Below are 5,983 nucleotides of genomic sequence, written 5' to 3'. Positions count from 1 at the left end.
CTTTTATATTTTTGTTCTGAGTAAATAGTAATTTCATAGTAATTACATAAAAAACATGGTCTTTCCACTCTAGGTGCCAGTGTCTGTGTGCAGTGCCAGTTGTCTTCCAGGCTCCCGGAAGGCTGTCCGTCGTGGGGAGCCTATCTGCTGCTTTGACTGTGTACCATGTGACAGCGGCAAAATTAGCAATCAGACAAGTGAGTTTGAGCTGAACAATAAAAAGTCAAAGCAAATCCATTCTTACAATTGTAGCACAGAAGTAATGCAATACTGAACGTTATTTATACACTCTTCCCTTTAGACTCAGTAGATTGCACAATTTGTCCTGAGGACTTCTGGTCAAACAACGACAGAACAGCCTGCATCTCCAAGAAAGTGGAGTACTTGACCTTCGATTCATTAGGAATAGCCCTGACAGTGATGTCTGTGGTCGGCGCCTGCTTCACTCTGGCTGTCTGTGGAGTCTTCTTCTGTTACAGACACACAGCCATCGTCCGTGTGAATAACTCTGAGCTCAGTTTCTTCATACTATTTGCACTTACACTATGTTTCCTCTGTTCTCTGTTTTTCATTGGAAAGCCAACATATTGGTCCTGCATGCTGCGCCACACAGCCTTTAGCATCACATTTTCACTGTGTATTTCCTGCATCCTGGGGAAGACCCTGGTGGTACTGGCTGCATTCACTGCCACCAGGCCAGGGCACAACATCATGAAGTGGCTGGGGCCTAAGCAGCAGAGGACCATTATCTCCAGCTGTACTCTGGTTCAGGTGGTTATCTGTGCTGCCTGGCTCATTGATTCTCCCCCATTTCCATCCAGAAATACACAATATGAACATTCAAAGATCATACTGGAGTGTAGTGTGGGCTCTAGCCTGGCTTTCTGGTGTGTTCTTGGATATATTGGATTACAGGCCTGTCTGTGCTTTGTATTGGCTTTTCTGGCTCGAAAGTTGCCAGGAAACTTCAACGAGGCCAAGTTCATCACATTCAGCATGCTGATCTTCTGTGCTGTGTGGCTAGCATTCATCCCTGCTTATATCAGCTCCCCAGGAAATTATGCAGATGCAGTTGAGTCATTTGCCATCTTGGCCTCCAGCTTTGGCTTATTGTTCTGCCTGTTTGCTCCAAAGAGTTACATTATTTTACTGAAGCCTGAAAAGAATACAAAACAGCACCTGATGGGGAAAGAAAAGAAATGATCAAACACAAATGAACTTAAAGATATTGAATCAGTAGCAAATAGACTTGTAGATTTCTTCCAGTGAATTAAGGATAACTAACCACTACTACTACTCTCAGCTCCCAGTCCAATGCTGCGGTGAGAAGGCCGGCTGCTGAATGGGATGTGACTGACGCTGCTCTGAAGCCCAGACAAAGGTGATGTTCCTCTTGCATGTTGCCTGTTGGTGTTGTGGTGAGCTACGGCTTTGAGGATGGCTTCAGCAGCTGCCTCAAGCACCTGGTCATGCTGCTAGCGTTAGCGACCCTCCCCCAGTGCTTTTGAGCAGCTGCTGCCGAGGATGTGCTCAAGTAACCCTATCTCAGAGCACAGAGAGCACAGAAATTAGCACCAAATCCTGCTTGCCCCGTAGTCACTGAGCCCACGAGAGTTCTGTGTCTCAATCGAGAGTTGGCTGCCTCCAGGCTTTCCTTGGCTTTCCACTTCCTGCCAGTCTGTACAGTACCAGAGGTAGGACGCCATGCTGGTAAATCTACACCTTAAATCTCCTGGGTAAGCCAGACTTGTCTACCACCGATACCCATGTTTCAACCTGAGACTCTTGTCAAAGAGTTTTATGTGTAAATCAAATGACATTTTCTGGTCAAAAATAACTCCAAGGTTCCTCACAGTGGAACCATGGTGATGTGATCTAAAGTTACACTGTGATCAGAAAGTTTTTTCTCCAGGGTGTTTAGGGCCAAGTAGAATGACCTTTTATTGTACTTGACCAGTTTATTCTGAGTTTAAAAGTAGAAAGTTACAGGTCATTCAGGACTTAATGTCTCTGAGACATTCCTGAAGTTGAACAACCTGATTTATTTTATCCGGCCTCATTGATAGATAAAGTTATGTGTCATTTGCATAACAATGAAAGTGTATGTTGTGCTTTCTAATAATGTTCCCTAGATGAAGCATATATAAGGTAAAAATTATTGGCCCAACCACTGAGCCTTGTGGAAGTCAACAAATAACTTTTAAAATCTTGTTGTTCAAGATTATAAATGCAAATGCAAAAGAAGAGGGAAAATAAAATAAAAAGAAAGTGTGCAATCAGCGCATCAAGCTTTTATAAATCACGTATTTTGGTTGTTGGAATTAGTGATAAACAAACTGGCTATGCATTGATAGTTGATCCTGTGCATGTTGTTTTTCTGGTGCAACATGTAAGTTTAGTCACGACTTATTCATGTGAACTGAATTTGCAGATCATTTCAACAATCTATAAATGTGTCAGTGTCAGCCGTCATCATCCAGTAACACATGTGTTACGCACAGAATAAACAGACAGAGCTCACTGAGTTACTCCATGTAAGGATTCATGACTGTTGCTGATTGTGTTGTGGAAGTTGGGGAGAGAGGAAGAGGAGAAGATACCAGTGTGCCGGTGTCTCAGGTGTATTGAAGTCTCAGGTGTGCTGAAGTCTCAGGTGTGCCGGTGTCAATAATAACAATAATTCATGTTTGTCACTGTAGAAACATTAATAATATTATTTTGAAACACTATGATAAGTTTCAGAGCTTAATATTGCAGTGTGTCCACCTGCCAAGGGTTTGCGATCCGCAAAGTTCCATGCCAGGTACATTTATATACATGCTGTGCTTTTGTGCGTACAGATGGTTTATACATGAGGCCCCAGCACTTTAACTCTGAACTTCTTTGAACTTAAATAAATAAACACATGTGTTTTGATGTCTTAACTGCACATGTTGCCTTTCTTTTCTCCCCCCGGTGTATTATTGTTGTTTTCATTGTCCCTTCATCTCCTAAACCAAAGCCAGGGACATAACAATGACACTAAACAAAATCTATTTAGAATGAAAAATATATTGAGGCTGCAGTAACAAGACCCCAACATTCTCTGAGATTGTTTTTATATTATTGTTTTTCATTATTTTCGTACTATGAATATGTGAGTATAGGTGTAGGTCATGACACTCGTGATGTCACGGGGTCACCTGCTTAGGGACTGTTTTTTGTTTATTTTTGTGTTGATCTGCCTTCACTAACTCTCTTGTCATTGCAGATCTTGCCACTCACGTGAAATGGCAGCTGAAGCTCAGAGGGGATCAGGCTTTTGCTGAAAAAATCTCTTTTAAAGACTCACCTGTTCTCCTTTGCATTTGAGGCAGTGTGAGTCTGTTATAATAATAATAATAATGATGATAATAATAATAATAATAACTAGTTATTTTCAGTCCTAGTAATTTTCAGCAGTGTCCCTTCGCAAAGTTAGAGGTGTTTATAAGTGTCAATACAGGTGAAATGTTGTTAATAAGGAAAGGAAAAGTTAGAGTTTTGTTGTCTTAGGAGTATATGGTTTTCATAATAGTCACGTCATCATATAGTTGCAACTGACATTGTAGTTTATAGAGAATTGGCCACATAAGAGATGTTGTATTGGCTGTGTTTTTCCATCAAGGACATTTATTGTTGTAGTGTGAATGTGTGTTGATCGAATTTCTATGTGTTTTTTGTGAGGGTGATAGATGTGTCTTGAAAGAAGGTGTAGTTTTTACTTGTCCAAAATACATGTAATGTAAATATGATCTCTGGTAGCTAAAGAGAGTCATGTATTTAGCTACTAGATGTTTTTGGTATGTGTTTGCAAAGCATATTACCTGGGCATGTGTGTTTCTTTTTTAGTGTGCCTGTGTGAAATGACATGCTCAAATTGTATGTTTTGGTATGTATCAGCAGTAATTACAAGTGTAGGTGAATTGTGTTGGTATAAGAATGAAGGTAATATCCTGCGTAAAAGTTAATTCAGATGGAACTTATCACAAATGTTTTTTGCCTAATAAAATGTAGGATGTTGAAGTTACTGTCACCTTCAAAAGATTTGTATTGTGAGCTGTATAACTCAAGGAAGTCATGTGTAATATCTAGACATCAGCTGTACAATGTCTGTTGTTGCTTAAGTGAAAGAGAGTGGTAGTACAGTGGTTTGTAGGTGTTGCTTAGTTTGGTAAAGGATGGCATTGTTTGGCACCATCTGTGCCAATATAGATGTTTTAGGTAGTATTATAATTAGTATCAGAATCAGAATCTGAAAAAACTTAATTGGCAAGTACGATTTTACCCATACAAGGTATTTGTTCTGGTGTTGTTGGTTCATAACAAACATTCTCTAATATGAACTATTATAATATGTATAATATATATAATTATGATAATAATAAACTGGGAATAAATTAAAATATAACAAAATAAGTATGTATTCACAGTATGGTTTTTGTACATAATTAAATTGATGAAAGTCATTTATATGTTAATGTTGATGCGATGAAAACATGTTGTTTAGAATGGGAAATAAAATCTGCACAAATCAATGTGTGCGTGCTGCGCTGTGGAGCGTAAAGACGTGTCACTGACACTGACTGCAGCGGCTGCTGGTTTACACGGCCATAGTCGTGGTTAACATTGGTTGATTGTCGTGATTGACAGCTTGTTGTTATCTTCTAAATCAATAGATTTAGTCGCCGCCGTTCAAACCGTTCTATTAGCGTGTCAAAGGAACATTAATGTGTATCACGTAACGTCACTCTGTATATCGTCCCTAAAGCATGCTGGGAAGTGTAGTTGTGCTTTACAAGCGGTTTTGTGTCTGTGGACAAATTATACTGTAACAAATAGGATAGGTAAGTTAACAATTTTGATTGTATTTGGTGAAAGTCAGGTGTGGTTTTATTGTGTGTTTGGTTGTAAAGTGATGTGAAGGGGTAAGGTTGGAGTCAGTGCTGTTTGCAAAAATGTTTTTTTTTTTCTGTTTACAGAAGTCGGTGCATGTTTTAACGCTGACACTGTTACAGTGTGTGCCGCTTCTGCTGGTTTGACTTACTGGTGTTCAATGTGTGTGTGGTGAACAGAACAAGGTTTTTTTTAGAAGGTTGTAGCTGAGTTTTTCACCTGTGTGGGTCTGTAGCAATTGTGTGTTAATTGCAGGTAGATATGTGTGTATTACGTGTGTGGGGCTGCATGTTACGCTACCTCTGTTACTGGGGGCGTAATGGCGGTAGTACTTTTGGTCAATAGTGTGTTGATAGTTTATTGATACTCAGCAAGTAAGTGTTGACATAAGCTACTGCAAGGAAAACACATTTTCTATTGAGAAGTTTTTGTGTTGTACTTACTGCAAGTAACTCCAATTGTTGGCATAGCCTGTCGTGGTGTCTCTGCATTTTCAGGATTTTGGTGGGTGATGCCATCTTAATAACACAGTCACATAGAAGTTATGAACATACATCAAGTTAAAGCAATTTTGTATATATTTTGTATAGTTCTGTTTTGGTTGTGGTCTATTATTAATTGTATTGTGCTGCAGGACTTCGTACTTGCGTCTATTACGTGTTCTGCTGTTGGTATTTGTGAGACACGACGAGTCAGACGTGTCAATTAGCAGGTAAGGCAAAGATATACAGTATATCCATACACTGAATGTAGTAGGACTAGTAGGTTTTTAAACATGAAAACAAGTTAATATATGTAAGTAGACCTCCATAACTAACAAAGAGGTTATTTTGTGATATATAATCTTGGAGTTGGCTGGCTACTCTGCGTTCAATCATTTTTGAGATGGGGGGGGGTTTGAGATAGGTCGATAGTGAAGTTTGGGTCCAGGCCAGATTTCATTAGTATAGGTGTAACTGAAGCACTTTTGAGCAGGGGGGGGGAGAGTGGCCATAAACAGGGAGGAGTGTTTTCTGGGTGAGCTGTCATTGTCTACTCGCATGTTTTATCTTTTATGTTGTGTTTTGGA

General features: G+C 39.6%; 1 long non-coding RNA gene across 1 annotated transcript; it reads left to right on the top strand.

The window, feature by feature from the left end:
• Positions 1–1,172: 1,172 nt before the first annotated feature.
• LOC122760234 lies at positions 1,173–4,044 on the top strand. The gene is made up of 2 exons (XR_006358348.1): positions 1,173–1,736; positions 2,432–4,044. It is a non-coding gene; the product is annotated as an uncharacterized LOC122760234 (long non-coding RNA).
• The last annotated feature ends 1,939 nt before the right edge of the window (positions 4,045–5,983 follow it).

The sequence above is a fragment of the Solea senegalensis genome, unplaced genomic scaffold (assembly GCF_019176455.1).
Source record: "Solea senegalensis isolate Sse05_10M unplaced genomic scaffold, IFAPA_SoseM_1 scf7180000013248, whole genome shotgun sequence".
Taxonomy (NCBI): Eukaryota; Metazoa; Chordata; class Actinopteri; order Pleuronectiformes; family Soleidae; genus Solea; species Solea senegalensis.
The sequence above is the reverse complement of the archived record's forward strand: the minus strand, read 5'-3'. Positions and strand labels throughout refer to the sequence as shown.